General features: G+C 45.5%; 1 protein-coding gene across 1 annotated transcript in view; it reads left to right on the plus strand.

Annotated features, from left to right (window-relative positions):
* The first annotated feature begins 1,057 nt into the window (after nt 1-1,057).
* MRGPRX2 (MAS related GPR family member X2) overlaps nt 1,058-16,719 on the plus strand; it is a 28,207-nt gene continuing 12,545 nt past the window's right edge. Inside the window, exon 1 of the mRNA XM_019954647.2 lies at nt 1,058-1,194. The gene's annotated coding sequence lies outside the window, so the exon portion shown is untranslated. The remainder of the gene's footprint in view (nt 1,195-16,719) is intronic.

Below are 16,719 nucleotides of genomic sequence, written 5' to 3' on the forward strand. Positions count from 1 at the left end.
GGGATACATTCCAAGAAGGGAGCTTGATGGTTCTAAAGGATAAAGGCGATTCCGGGAGGCAGAGAAGAGGGCTGAGCGCAGAGCACTAGGAGGCCTGCACACCCAGAGTCTCAGAGGCACCACCAGTAAAGCATTGGAATGGCACATGAGAAGGAGGTTTGACACTGCACAGATCTCCGCATTTTGGAACGTACTCTGCTCCAGTAAGGCTCTGCCCACCATTCTCCCAAAGGGCAAGGTTATCTGTAAAGTGGGCAGGAGCCCAGCTCTGCAGCCCTGGTTTTCTCAACTCCAGCCCCATACAATGAGCTGGCTGAGTAGAGAGAACTGTAGGTTCAGGGCCCACAGATGTCCTCCATCCAACAATCCCACCCCTCAGGGAGCTGCAGGCTGAAGCTGAACCCAGGCCTGGCCTGCACCTTGCCCTCCTCCTCCTCCTTGACTGGCTGCCCAAACTGTTACCACGGGGTTCACACACACCCTACCCACCCTACCCTGGACAAATCCCACTGTGAACCTCTCCCTGCCCTGCCCTGGCCAAGCACTGGCAGAGGAAAGCCAGAGAAAACCAGACTGGCAGGCAGCCAGGCCTCAACAGCAATTCGGGGAGGAGAGGGTGACCAGGGAGTCATTTGGGTTCTCTGGAGCTAGAAAGTGGGCGCGGCGGCTGCGACGGCGCAGAAGCGCGGCGGCTGCGACGGCGCAGAAGCGCGGCGGCTGCGACGGCGCAGAAGCGCGGCGGCTGCGACGGCGCAGAAGCGCGGCGGCTGCGACGGCGCAGAAGCGCGGCGGCTGCGACGGCGCAGAAGCGCGGCGGCTGCGACGGCGCAGAAGCGCGGCGGCTGCGACGGCGCAGAAGCGCGGCGGCTGCGACGGCGCAGAAGCGCGGCGGCTGCGACGGCGCAGAAGCGCGGCGGCTGCGACGGCGCAGAAGCGCGGCGGCTGCGACGGCGCAGAAGCGCGGCGGCTGCGACGGCGCAGAAGCGCGGCGGCTGCGACGGCGCAGAAGCGCGGCGGCTGCGACGGCGCAGAAGCGCGGCGGCTGCGACGGCGCAGAAGCGCGGCGGCTGCGACGGCGCAGAAGCGCGGCCGGGGAGCCCAAGGTCAGAGACGTCGGCAGAGAGGAGCCCGAGAGGAGCTACCCCAGGTCCAAAGTCAGAGGCAGCGGTCAAGAGGAGCTACCCCACGTCCAAGGTAAGGAGCAGCGGCTGCGCTTTGCTGGAGCAGCCGTGAAGAGATACCCCACGTCCAAGGTAAGAGAAACCCAAGTAAGATGGTGGGTGTTGCCAGACAGCATCAGAGGGCAAACACACTGAAACCACAATCACAGACAACTGGCCAATCTGATCACACGGACCACAGCCTTGTCTAACTCAATGAAACTAAGCCATGCCCTGTGGGGCCACCCGAGACTAAAGGGTCATGGTGGAGAGGTCTGACAGAATGTGGTCCACTGGAGAAGGGAATGGCAAACCACTTCAGTATTCTTGCCTTGAGAACCCCATGAACAGTATGAAAAGGCAAAATGATAGGATACTGAAAAAGGAACTCCTCAGGTCGGTAGGTGCCCGATATGCTACTGGAGATCAGTGGAGAAATAACTCCAGAAAGAATGAAGGGATGGAACCAAAGCAAAAACAACACTCAGTTGTGGATGTGACTGGTGATAGAGCAAGGTCTGATGCTGTAAAGAGCAATATTGCATAGGAACCTGGAATGTCAGGTCCATGAATCAAGGCAAATTGGAAGTGGTCAAACAGGAGATGGCAAGAGTGAATGGCAACATTCTAGGAATCAGCGAACTGAAATGGACTGGAATGGGTGAATTTAACTCAGATGATCATTATATCTAATATTGTGGGCAGGAATCCCTTAGAAGAAATGGAATAGCCCTCACAGTCAACAAAAGAGTCCGAAATGCAGTACTTGGATGCTATCTCAAAAATGACAGAATGATCTCTGTTCGTTTCCAAGGCAAACCATTCAATATCACGGTAATCCAAGTCTATGCCCCGACCAGTAACACTGAAGAAGCTGAAGTTGAACAGTTCTATGAAGACCTACAAGACCATCTAGAACAACACCCAAAAAAGATGTCCTTTTCATTATAGGGGACTGGAATGCAAAAGTAGGAAGTCAAGAAACACCTGGAGTAATAGGCAAATTTGGCTTTGGAATACAGAATGAAGCAGGGCAAAGGCTAGTAGATGTCTGCCAAGAGAACGCACTGGTCATAGCAAACACCCTCTTCCAACAACACAAGACTCTACACATGGGCATCACCAGATGGTCAACATTGAAATCAAATTGATTATATTCTTTATAGCCGAAAATGGAGAAGCTCTATAGAGTCAGCAAAAACAAGACCCGGAGCTGACTGTGGCTCAGATCATGAACTCCTTATGGCCAAAATCTGAGTGAAATTGAAGAAAGTGGAGAAACCCACTAGACCATTCAGGTATGACCTAAATCAAATCCCTTATGACTATATAGTGGAAGTAAGAAATAGATTTAAGGGACTAGATCTGGTAGACAGTGCCTGATGAACTATGGACAGAGGTTTGTGACATTGTACAGGAGACAGGAATCAAGACCATCCTCAAGGAAAAGAAATGCAAAAAAGCAAAATGGCTGTCTGAGGAGGCCTTACAAATAGCTGTGAAAAGAAGTGAAAAGCAAAGTAGAAAAGGAGAGATATACCCATTTGAATGCAGAGTTCCAAAGAATAGCAAGGAGAGATAAGAAAGCCTTCCTCAGTGATCAATGCAAAAAAATAGAGGAAAACAACAGAATGGGAAAGACTAGAGATCTCTTCAAGAAAATTAGAGATACCAAGGGAACATTTCATGCAAACATTTCATGCAAAGGACAGAAATGGTAGGGACCTAGCAGAAGAGAAGATATTAAGAAGAGATGGCAAGAATACACAGAAGAACTGTACAAAAAAGATCTTCATGACCCATACAATCACGATGGTGTGATCACTCACCTAGAGCCAGACATCCTGGGATGTGAATTCAAGTGGGCCTTAGGAAGCATCACTATGAACAAAGCCAGTGGAGGTGATGGAATTCCAGTTGAGCTATTTCAAATCCTGAAAGATGATGCTGTGAAAGTGCTGCACTCAATATGCCAGCAAATTTGGAAAACTCAGCAGTGGCCACAGGACTGGTAAAAATCAGTTTTCATTCTATTCCCAAAGAAAGTGAAAAGTGAAGTTGCTCAGTCATGTCCGACTCTTTGCGACCTCATGGACTTAGCCTACCAGGCTCCTCTGTCCATGGGGTTTTCCAGGCAAGAGTTCTGGAGTGGTTTTCCATTTCCTTCTCCAAGGGATCTTCCCACCCCAGGGATTGATCCCAAGTCTCCTGCACTGTAGGCAGATGCTTTACCATCTGAGCCACCAGGGAAGAGCCCAAGATTCCCAAAGAAAGGCAATGCCAAAGAATGCTCAAACTGCTGCACAGTTGCACTCATCTCACACGCTACTAAAGTAATGCTTAAAATTCTCCAAGCCAGGCTTCAGCAATACGTGAACAGTGAACTTCCAGATGTTCAAGTTGGTTTTAGAAAAGGCAGAGGAACAAAAGATCAAATTGCCAACATCTGATAGATCATCGAAAAGGCAAAAGAGTTCCAGAAAAACATCTATTTCTGCTTTATTGACTGTACCAAAGCCTTTGACTGTGTGGATCACAAAAAACTGTGGAAAATTCTGAAAGAGATGGGAATACCAGACCACCTGACCTGCCTCTTGAGAAACCTGTATGCAAGTCAGTAAGCAACAGTTAGAACTGGACATGGAACAACAGACTGGTTCCAAATAGGTAAAGGAGTACATCAGGGCTATATATTGTCACCCTGCTTATTTAACTTATATGCAGAATACATCATGAGAAATGCTGGGCTGGAGGAAGCACAAGCTGGAATCAAGATCGCTGGAAGAAATATCAATAACCTCCGATATGCAGATGACACCACCCTTATGGCAGAAAGTGAAGAACTAAAGGTCCTTTTGATGAAAGTGAAAGAGGAGAGTGAAAAAGTTGGCTTAAAGCTCAACATTCAGAAAACTAAGATCATGGCATCCGGTCCCATCACTTCATGGAAAATAGATGGGGAAACAGTGTAAACACTGCCTGACTTTATTTTTCTGGGCTCCAAAATCACTGAAGATGGTGATTGCAGCCATGAAATTAAAAGACACTTTCTCCTTGGAAGGAAAGTTATGACCAACGTACACAGCATATTGAAAAGCAGAGACATTACTTTGTCAACAAAGGTCCATCTAGTCAAGGCTATGGTTTTTCCTGTGGTCATGTATGGATGTGAGACTTGAACTATAAAGAAAGCTGAGTGCTGAAGAATTGATGCTTTGGAACTGTGGTGTTGGAGAAGACTCTTGAGAGTCCCTTGGACTGCAAGGAGATCCAACCAGTCCATCATAAAGGAAATCAGTCCTGGGTTTTCTTTTGAAGGACTGGTGTTGAAACTGAAACTCCAATACTTTGGCCACCTGATGGGAAGAGCTGACTCATTTGAAAAGATCCTGATGCTGGGAAAGATTGAGAGCAGGAGGAGAAGGGGATGACAGAGGCTGGATTGCATCACTGATTCAATGGACATGGGTTTGGGTGAACTCCGGGAGTTGGTGATGGACATGGAGGCCTGGCATGCTGCGTTTCATGGGGTTGCAAAGAGTCAGACATGACTGAGCCACTGAAGTGAGTGAATGAGTGGAGCTAGAAAGCCGTGGAAGGGAGCTGGTCTCTGTGGGGACCCCAGGGCCATGTGCCTCATCCAATGACCCTGTGAGAGCTAAGAGAATTTCATCAGCTATAACAGTCCTTTTGGGGGATTCCCTGGTGGCTCAGATGGTAAAGAATCTGCCTGCAATGCAGGAGACCTGGGTTGGATCCCTAGGTAGGGAAGATCCCCTGGAAGAGGGCATGGCAACACACTCCTGTATTCTTGCTGGAGAATCGCTATGGACAGAGGAGCCCTGCAGTCTACAGTCCGTGGGATCGCAAAGAGTCAGACATGACTGAGAGACTAAGCTCAGTACAGCACATAATAATCCTTTACCTCTTTACAGCCCATGTTTACACAATGTATCTACTCTAACAGAGGCAGCAACAGCAGTGGAAACTCACTCTGCCTGAGGAGCCGGGTCTGGCCCGCTGCTCTGCCCCAAAGACTCACAGGGGCAGACATGGCCTGAGCAGCTCCAGACTCTGTTGCCCTTGGGGGATTGGATTTCAGGCCAAGCTTCAGAGGCTCTGAAGTTGTGGGAAAGGAATGCGATAATAATGATGATGATGGAGACCAAGATAAGTACGTTCCTGACATTCCTAGGGCTTTTCTCCTGTGCTGAGCACTAACCTGTGTTTGAGGACCTTGCAACAACCCTATAAGGAGACACAACCATCTCACATGTGAGGAAACTGAGGGTCAGTGAGGTTAAGCAACTTCAGTTCAGTTCAGTTGCTCAGTCGTGTCCGACTCTTTGTGACCCCATGAATCGCAGCATGCCAGGCCTCCCTGTCTATCACCAACTCCCGGAGTTCACTCAAACTCACGTCCATTGAGTCGGTGATGCCATCCAGCCATCTCATCCTCTGTCGTCCCCTTTTCCTCCTGCCCCCAGTCCCTCCCAGTATCAGAGTCTTTTCCAATGAGTCAAATCTTCGCATGAGGTGGCCAAAGTACTGGAGTTTCAGCTTTAGCATCATTGCTTCCAAAGAAATCCCAGGGCTGATCTCCTTTAGAATGGACTGGTTGGATCTCCTTGTAGTCAACTAGTAGCAAATTTAAGTTAGTAATCCTTAGATCCAGGATTGGAGACCGGGAATAACCATTCCAGAGGTTGATTTCATAGACACTGCCCTAAACTGGCAGGAATAGCTCACTGCCATCCATGAATAACCATCCAGAAGCAACATGAGCCCCTTTGCCATCCTATTTAATCTGGACCTCTTTCCAGACTTCATGAACGTGAGCCCCCTGCTGGCCGGTCAAGGGTAACACGAGCCCCACAATAATCATCGACTGCCACCTAGTGGCGCCGTGAGGAATGTCACATTTCTTTTCTTTGATTTCATCAGATGTGATGCTTCAAAAACCAAAATGTTAAAAACTTGCTTTTTGCTTCTCCCTGCTTCAACATCTCTAAGAATAACTGCAGGCAGATGTTATTCCTATTTTATGAATGATAAGATGCAGACCCAAGGGAGTTAAGTAGCTTCTTGAAGATCACATGATGAGGATTCAGTTCAGTTCAATACAGTCGCTCAGTCGTGTCCGACTCTTTGCGACCCCATGAATTGCAGCACGCCAGGCCTCTCTGTCCATCACCAACTCCCCGAGTTCACTCAAACTCACGTCCATCGAGTCAGTGATGCCATCCAGCTATCTAATCTGTCGTCCCCTTTTCCTCCTGCCCCCAATCCCTCCCAGCATCAGAGTCTTTTCCAATGAGTCAGCTCTTCACATGAGGTGGCCAAAGTACTGGAGTTTCAGCTTTAGCATCATTCCTTCTAAAGAACACCCAGGACTAGTCTCCTTTAGAATGGACTGGTTGGACCTCCTTGTAGTCAACTAGTAGCAAATTTAAGTTAGTAATCCTTAGATCCAGGATTGGAGACCGGGAATAACCATTCCAGAGGTTGATTTCATAGACACTGCCCTAAACTGGCAGGAATAGCTCACTGCCATCCATGAATAACCATCCAGAAGCAACATGAGCCCCTTTGCCATCCTATTTAATCTGGACCTCTTTCCAGACTTCATGGATGTGAGCCCTCTGCTGGCCGGTCAAGGGTAACACGAGCCTCACAATAATTATCGACTGCCACCTAGTGGCGCCATGAGGAATGTCACATTTCTTTTCTTTGACTTCATCAGATGTGATACTTCAAAAACCAAAATGTTAAAAACTTGCTTTTTGCTTCTCCCTGCTTCGACATCCCTAAGAATAACAGCAGGCAGATGTTGTTCCTATTTTATGAATGATAAGGTACAGACCCAAGGGAGTTAAGTAGCTTCTTGAAGATCACATGATGAGGATTCAGTTCAGTTCAATACAGTCGCTCAGTCGTGTCTGACTCTTTGCGACCCCATGAATTGCAGCACGCCAGGCCTCCCTGTCCATCACCAACTCCCAGAGTTCACTCAGACTCACTTCAATGGAGTCAGGGATGCCATCCAGCCATCTCATCCTCTGTCGTCCCCTTTTCCTCCTGCCCCTAATCCCTCCCAGCATCAGAGTCTTTTCCAATGAGTCAACTCTTCGCATGAGATGGCCAAAATACTAGAGTTTTAGCTTTAGCATCATTCCTTCCAAATACAGAAGTAGAGGGTCAGAATCATTTATCTAAAGTGTGACCTTGAGTAAGACATTTTATTATTTATTTTGGTGGACACCAAAAAACCCCCTCTGCTACAATAACAGTTTTTCTTGGCTTTATTTAATAAAAAGTTCCTCCTTTACCCATTAAGTTCCCATGCTAGTTCTACTATATTTCAGTTTGGTATTTGAGTGAATCTTTCTGGGCTGTCCTTTGCAATCCACTGATCAATCTGTCTCTCTCTAGGTCTGTACCATATAGTCTTAACTGCTACAGCTTTATACTTAAGTACAGGTCCCCCACCTTAAGCTTCTTTTTCCTAAGCATATTATCTATTTTTTATGTTTCTTTTTAAATTTAAAAATCAGTTTATCAAGCTTCACATAATTCTATTGAGATTTTTATTGGAGTTGCATTGAATATGTAGTAGAGAAAATAAAGAGAATTCATATCTTTATAATATTAGATTTTCCTGTGCATGAACATGAACAGTATTTACTTGGATAATCTTTAATGTCATTCAAAATTGGTTTTTTTTTGTTTGTTTCTACATAGAGGGTTGTATATGCTTTGCTTTAGATTTATTCCTAATAAAATTTTTGATGTTATAAATGGTTCTTTTTAAAAGTTATGTTTTTTCCATTTAATTAATTTATTATTAGTTTTTAATTTATTTATTTTAGTTGGAGGCTAATTACAATATTGTAGTGGTTTTTGCCATACATTGATATGAATCAGCCATGGGTTTACATGTGTTCCCCATCCTGAACCCCACTCCCACCTCCCTCCCCATCCCATAAAAGTTATGTTTTAAATATTTTTCTACTAATATAAAAATAATCATTTTATAATAAAAGGCTCCTTATAACCATAAAGACTAATATAACTACATTATCTTTTGTTATTGTTTACCTGGTGAATCTTTTTCCATTTCTTTTAATCTCTTTATATCCTTAGGTTTTAAATTAATATCTCATAAACAGCATATTATTGGATCTCATAGATTGCATTGATGACGTAAGACAGCATGTGAAGAAGTAGGGGGCGCTGCTGTTTACTCAGGACCGAAGATCCCAAGACAAGATAGATTCTGCTCTCACCACAGTACATATCCATCCACCATACAAGGAACATAGCCATGCTTAGGGGTGGGCCACAGAGGTAAGATGGGGACAGAGCCACATGGCCACAGAGAGCTTGCCAGGCTGAGGCTGGATGCGCACACATGCGTGTGCACGCACACACACACACACACAAGCTCTGGCTCTGGGCACCCAGAAGCGAGGGAGCTGTGCAGATTACAGCTGCCCCGCTCTGAAAACAGCCACCAGCAGAAACAGACACTCAGGACACACGACAGTAATGAGTCCCGGGCTTGAGTGACAGGGTAGCCAGAAGAGGAGGACCTCAGAGAGGCAGCACTTGAGGCTGACAGGGGCCAGAGTGCAGAAGAAGGTGGCCCAGATGACAAGGTGGAGCTCTAGGAGCACAATTTTCATCCAAGACTTCATGGGTAAAGGCTCGGAGAGGTTATGGGAAAGGAGGAGGCCATTGGGAGAGGACAGTGCAGGAGAAGCCCACTGCATCTGACCCTCGACCACTATGACGATGAGCTAGTCAGCAGAGCCCAGGCCCAGGCCCCCTGGAAAGCCATCAGAAGGGGTCCTCGTTTTAGAGATCCCCTGGGGCTAGAGTGGAAGCCATCAGAGAACTCCTCTAGGGCCAGAGTACTCAGGCAGCCCAGAGTGGTTGGATTCACAGTCAGGGACCTTTTTTAGAACACACACAAAAATGAGCAAATGCATTGGAATCTTCTTGTCACTGATTGAAAACGATCAGATCAAACAGGAAAAATCAACCAGAGTAGCACTGAGTTAATCCAGGCCTACTAACTACACACACACGTGTCTCCATAATATAACAAACACTAGGACAACAGAATGGGAAAGACTAGAGATCTCATCAAGAAAATCAGGGATACCAAGGGAACATTTCATGAAAAGATGGGCACAATAAAGGACAGAAAGGGTATGGACCTAACAGAAGCAGAAGATATTAAGAAGAGGTGTCAAGAATACACAGAAGAAAAAAAAAAAAAAAGAAGAATACACAGAAGAACTTCTGTGAGAAGTTCAAAAAAGATCTTCACGACCCAGATAATCACGATGGTGTGATCACTCACCTAGAGCCAGACATCCTGGAATGTGAAGTCAAGTGGGCCTTAGGAGGCATCACTATGAACAAAGCTAGTGGAGGTGATGGAACTCCAGTTGAGCTATTTCAAACCCTAAAAGATGATGCTATGAAAGTGCTGTACTCAATATGCCAGCAAATTTGGAAAACTCAGCAGTGGCCACTGCACTGGTAAAGGTCAGTTTTCATTCCAATCCCCAAGAAAGACAATGCCAAAGAATGTTCAAACTACTGCAAAACTGCCCTCACCTCACACACTAGAAAAGTAATGCTCAAAATTCTCCAAGCCAGGCTTCAACAGTATGTGAACCACAAAATTCCAGATGTTCAAGCTGGATTTAGAAAAGGCAGAGGAACCAGAGATCAAATTGCCAACATCTGCTGCATCATAGAAAAAGCAAGAGAGTCCCAGAAAAACATCTACTTCTGCTTTGTTGACCATGCCAAAGCCTTTGACTGTGCGGACCACAACAAACTGGAAAATTCTGAAAGAGATGGGAATACCAGACCACTGACCTGCCTCCTGAGAAATCTGTATGCAGGTCAGGAATTAGAACTGGACATGGAACAACAGACTGGTTCCAAATCGTGAAAGGAGTACATCAAGGCTATATATTGTCACCCTTGCTATTTAACTTATATGCAGAGAACATCATGAGAAACGCTGGGCTGGATGAAGCACAAGCTGGAATCAAGATTGCCGGGAGAAATATCAATAACCTCAAATATGCTGATGATACCACCCTTATGGCAGAAGGTGAAGAACTAGAGTCTCTTGATGAAAGAGGAGAGTGAAAATGTTGGCTGCTGCTGCTGTTGCTAAGTCACTTCAGTCATGTCTGACTCTGTGCGACCCCAGAGATGGCAGCCAACCAGGCTCCCCCATCCCTGGGATTCTCCAGGCAAGAATACTGGAGTGGGTTGCCATTTCCTTCTCCGATGCAGGAAAGTGAAAAGTGAAAGTGAAGTCGCTCAGTCGTGTCCGACTCCTAGCAACCCCATGGACTGCAGCCTACCAGGCTCCTCCATCCATGGGATTTTCCAGGCAAGAGTACTGGAGTGGGGTGCCATTGCAATATTCAGAAAACTAAGATCATGGCATCTGGTCCCATCAGTTCATGGCAAATAGACAGGGAAACAATGGAACCCATGATAGACTTTATTTTGGGGGGCTCCAAAATCACTGCAGATGGTTATTGCAGCCATGAAATTAAAAGACACTTGCTTCTTGGAAGGAAAGCAATGACCAACCTAGACAGCATATTAAAAAGCAGAGACATTACTTTGCCAACAAAGGTTTGTCTAGTCAAAGCTATGGTTTTTCCAGTAGTCATATATGGATGTGAGAGTTGGACTATAAAGAAAGCTGAGTGCCAAAGAATTGATGCTATTGAATTGTGGTGTTGGAGAAGACTCTTGAGGTCCCTTGAACCGCAAGGCGATCAAACCAGCCCATCCTAAAGGAAATCAGTCCTGAATATTCACTGGAAGGACTGATGCTGAAGCTGAAAGTCCAATACTTTGGCCACCTGATGCGAAGAATTGACTCACTGGAGAAGACCCTGATGGGAAAGACTGACAGCAGGAAGAGAAGGGGACGACAGAGGATGAGATGGTTGGATAGCATCACCGACTTGATGGACATGAGTTTGAGCAAGCTCCAGGAGTTGGTGATGGACAGGGAAGTCTGGCATGGGGTCACAAAGAGTTGGATATGGCTGAGCCATTGAACTGGACTCAACTGAGGACTTTACTATGTGATGTTCACTCCTTATAAGCAGGGTCCACGAGAGTGCCCTGCACAAAGCAGCCATTCAATAAATATCTGTGGATGAATTTACATGATGCTCGGAGGAAAAAGAAATTCCAAATGAGGAAAATTAGAGCACTGATTGTCCCGACTTTTTCATTTCTAGAATCCCCAGGCAGTGTTACCTGACAGCAGATCTGAATCACTGACGGCTGGAAGGACATGGAATGAAGGACCAGACAGGAGCTGGCTCTCCCCACTGAGATGATTTTGGCCATAGGCTTCCCCAACCACACCGCTGCTCAGGAGCCCTAGGGCTCCTGTCTCCATGATTCGCTGACTTTCGGAGGAGCCTAACCCTTGAATGAGCAAGCACAGATGGACGTAAAAGACAAAGGAATGGGAAGAAAAGAATTCAATAAGCCTTCTTTCTCCTCTACTTCAGTAGAAAGTCAGCTCATAGCTGCCTTGAAGCAGGAGGCCCTTCCTGCAGCCCCTGACTCTGTAGGAGACTTCGGGTCCTCTGGCTCGGATCACCCAGGAGAAGGGCTCTTCACACCTGCTGCCTTACCTGGTGTTACCAAGAGTCTGAGAAGCTGTGTGATTCCCTATGCAAGGATCACGTCAGTTCTCACAAGGGAGTCCCAGACCTCCTGCCCTCCTCAAGCTCTCCCCAGCTTACTGAAGCCTCTTTCCTTCCTGAAGCCTTGCAACTGTTTCTCCCTCCATCCTACCAGTTCAGACTAACCTTGATCCAGCATCCCAAGGCAGGGCCACCAAGGGTCATTCTGATTATGCACTCATGGTCCTCCATCCCTGGTCAAGAACAGCCAAGATTGGCAAAGCCCACCCTCCAAAAAGGTTTTTATAGAAAGGATCTTGCAACCCAGAAACTGTCCCCACCCCCAAGTCCAGCACATTCTGTTTCCACTTTCTTGGACACCCCTGGGATTCTCTGCATTCACAGTGGCCTGGTCCTCACTCTCGCAATACATTGCTTCCCAAATAGTACAGGACTTGGAAACTAATGTAAGTCAACTCCAGGTACATTCTACTTCCCACAGGGCTGGGCTTCTTACCTGTTGGGTACATTTTATTATTTTTAATATATTTATTTATTTGGCTGCACTGGGTCTTAGTTGTAGCATATGAGATCTAGTTCCCTGATCAGGGATCAAACCCTGGCCCCCTGTATTGGGAATGGAAGTCTTAGCCACTGGACCACCAGGGAAGTCTCATGTTGGGTGCATTTTAAAGTAGTGGCTCAGATGGTAAAGCATCTGCCTGCAATGCAGGAGACCCAGGTTCGACTCCTGGGTCAGGAAGATCCCCTGGAGAAGGAAATGACAATCCACTCCAACATTCTTGCCTGGAAAATACCATGGAGAGAGGAGCCTGATAGGCCACAGTCCATGAGGTCGCAAAGAGTACGACTGAGCGACTTCACTTAACCTGTCAAATATTCTTTGCCTTCATTTTGGCTTGCTTCTCCACTGTCAGATGTTCCTCACAGTGAAGCCTTTAAAGTTCTCTGCCCAGAATCACTTCCCAATTCTCATCTCTCCAACTTGTCTATTCAATCACTAATTCACTCATGCTTTCAGGCACAAATGCATGCATTTCTAGAAAAAAAAAAAATGCTGAGCATTGGGTCAGGCACTACTGCAGGCCCTGGGACTCAAAGATGTGTTCATTCTTCTCAAAGACCTCGTAGTACAACAGGAGAGAATCGTGTCCTCAGATGCTTAAAGTACAGTGTGATAAAAGCTTTGATATGGACATATCTGTGGCTGTGTGAGCAGAGGGCAGACAGAAATAAAATTCATTATGGGACATTATTGGTTCAAATAACTATTCCTGGAGCTGGCAAGAGAGGCTGGCTCCAGAAACAGTGGGATCCAGAGTCCAAATGACATCATCAGGATATTTCCCCTCTCCTGGTTTCATTGTATCTGCTTGGCTTTCAGTGGCTGGTAATAACTGCATGGCATGGAATGAGACCAGGGATGAGCCCCCCTCTTCCAAAATATATATCTGTGCAAGTTCAAGTAGTAAAATCAGCTACACATGCACACACACCCTCCCCCCAACACATACTCCCCAACAAAACTGTCCTTTATAGGGACTCTGTAAATGACACTCGCCTGCATTCTCAATTCTAATGGAAAGAATTCTAACATAAACTTTAGGGCTGTGGATAGGGGCCTAGATTGCTGAGCGTATCACAGTTACGGAAAGGGGAGCCTCTGGGAACCATTAAGGCCCTAATGGATGTGAGTCATCCCGGGATGAAGCTTGGCCTGTCAGAGATTCCCATCTGAGGTCTCCACTCTCTTTGGTACAAAACAAATCCAAGGAGAGAGGAGGGTACATGAAGAAACCTCCACAGGTACCAAAGATTTTCATTTTAGATTCATCACAGCTAGAAAGCACCTCATTTTAAAGATAAGGGATTAGGACAAAACAGATTCCACAATTAAAAGGATCTAACTGGAAATACATTACATGTTACGAAACAGCATAAATAGTTGGATACTTTGTGTGCATGAATCTGAGTATTCATGCAGTTGTTTCCATATAGAAGTCTAACTAGAGATTTGTATTTTCATCTATATTCTCTATATTCTCCTCTCAGTAGTCTGAGAGGATTTTCTGAAACACAGAGCTGATCAAGTTACTTCCTCCCTTAAATTCTTTAAGTCAACCCCCTTGGCTCTCAAAAGGAAACTGATATTTCCTATTATGGCTACTTTAAGCTCTGCATGATGTAGCAGGGCTAGAAAATAGAGTTTTTAGACAACCCAAAGTTGGGAAGTTAAACAAGGATGCCCTATGAAAAACTGGGACCTCAAAAGACTAAACCTAAGTGTATTTCTCATTAGTAAAAAATAAAACCACCAAGAAATTGTTTGACCAAGCTTGGATCTAGGCAAACCAAAATTTTCTCTGGAGAATTTGTAGTCACAAGAAAGACTGTGGCCCAAACTCATATGACCTATGGTCTCACTAGAGCTACAAATGCCAGGTGAGGTTTCTGGGGACATCCTGAGAGATGAGAGCCATGCTGGGAAGTTCCCCCAGTCCATCAGCAAAAGAAAACACAAGTTCTTTTCTGGAGGAACTCAACTATAATTCAGACCTGAAAGAATTCCCACAGATAAAGTCCCAAGGAAAGTGAGCAGCTAACAGTCTAAAATTACAAATACACAAAGAAGCAAATCACCATCACAAAGTGACAGAGGAAACACAGTAAGGTCAGGCACACAGACTCCAGCACTGGGGTTTTCAGATAGAGAGTTTTAAGACTGCTAGGCTTCATAGGGTTACAGACATAAAAGAGAATTGACAAGGTGAATCAGCATCAAGACCAGGCCAGAAACTGACCAAACAAATATCGAAATAGAGTCTCAAGCAGATTATCTAGAAACTAATAATATAAAAATTGAATTTAAAATTCAGTGGATGGATTTAAAATCTGTGTCTAATCTTCTGTAAACAGAAGATTAGACACAGAGGAAAAGAGACTAGAAACCTAGAAGATCCACCTGTAGAAATTATCAAGAAGGCAGAAGAAAAGTTATGACCAACCTAGATAGCATATTCAAAAGCAGAGACATTACTTTGCCAACAAAGGTCCATCTAGTCAAGGCTATGGTTTTTCCAGTGGTCATGTATGGATGTGAGAGTTGGACTGTGAAGAAAGCTGAGCGCCAAAGAATTGATGCTTTTGAACTGTGGTGTTGGAGAGGACTCTTGAGAGTTCCTTGGACTGCAAGGAGATCCAACCAGTCCATTCTGAAGGAGATCAGCCCTGGGTGTTCATTGGAAGCAATGATGCTAAAGCTGAAACTCCAGTACTTTGGCCACCTCATGCAAAGAGTTGACTCATTGGAAAAGACTCTGATGCTGGGAGGGATTGGGGGCAGGAGGGAAAGGGGACGATGGACGATGAGATGGCTGGATGGCATCACCGACTCAATGGATGTGAGTTTGAGTGAACTCCGGGAGATGGTGATGGACAGGGAGGCCTGGTGTGCTGGGATTCATGGGGTTCGCAAAGAGTTGGACACGACTGAGCGACTGAACTGAACTGAACTGAACTGAACCTAGGAGCCAAACAGACAGAAAACAAGAAAGAGATGTTAAGGGATATGGAGAATAGAAAGAGAAACACTAAAATGTGTTGGATGAAACTTCTAGAAAGAGGTAATAATAAAAATGATTATAAGAGCTAGCAAGTATATAGTATTTACCATGTGTCCCTGTTCTAAAGGAAAGTGAAAGTGAAGTCGCTCAGTCTTGTCCGACTTTGTGACCCCATAGACTGTAGCGTATCAGGCTCCTCTGTCCATGGAATTTTCCAGGCAATAGTACTGGAGTGGATTGCCATTTCCTTCTCCAGCAGCTCTTCTCAACTCAGGGATGGAACCCAGGTCTCCCGCATTGTAGACAGACGCTTTACCATCTGAGCCACCAGACTGTTATGCAATTAACTCACTAATGTTCACGAGAAAACCTTTCTTTTTTACCTTTTCTACCTACTTTTATTTCATTACTAACTCTTTCTTTCTTTCCTATTTTGCATCTCTTATCCTCCATTCCTTGAAATACATTCTTCAGAAGTTCCTTTTGTGAGAGTCTTTGTGGGGTTAATGCCTAGTTAAAAAGAAAGGTAGGTAATAATGTCATCCGCACTTTATAGATGAGGAATAATATCATCCCCACTTCACACATGAGGAAACCGAAACAGAGAAGTTACAACATTTGTCCAAGGTCTCATAGAGACGCCAAGTAGCTTGGCTCCAGAGTTTGTGGTCTCAACCACTATGTAATCTATGAAGAAATAATAGCAGAAAACCATCCAGAAATACTAAATGACAGTAATCTTAAAGTCCAGGAAACATCATAAACCCAAAATGTGATATAAAGAGAAAGCCACTAGACACATTTTGATGACAGTGTACCACATGAGAGAAAAAAGAAAAGCCCTTAGGAAGGAAGAAGGCAGATCACTGAAAGTGATTGGCAACTTGATTGATAGCCAATCTCACAAGAATAACATTGGCAGCCAAAGACAGTGGATCTCCAATGTGCTGGAGGGCAGTGACTGTCACCCTGTGATGCCAGCCTGAAAAAAACCACGTCCAGAAAATAAGGGTGAAACAATGACATTTGCAGACAGAAAAAAACTAGGGCATTAACCCCACAAAAACTCTCATGAAAGGAACTTCTGAAGAATGTATTTCAAGGAATGGAAGATGAGATGCAAAACAGGAAAGAAAGAGTCAGTCACTCAGTCATGTCCAACTCTTTGCATCCTCATGGTCTGTAGCCCATCAAGCTAATCTGTCCATGGGATTCTCCAGGCAAGCATACTGGAGTAAGTAGCCATTCCGTTCCACTGGGGATCTTCCTGACCCAGGGATCAAA

Source organism: Bos indicus, chromosome 29 (assembly GCF_029378745.1).
Source record: "Bos indicus isolate NIAB-ARS_2022 breed Sahiwal x Tharparkar chromosome 29, NIAB-ARS_B.indTharparkar_mat_pri_1.0, whole genome shotgun sequence".
NCBI classification, from domain to species: domain Eukaryota; kingdom Metazoa; phylum Chordata; class Mammalia; order Artiodactyla; family Bovidae; genus Bos; species Bos indicus.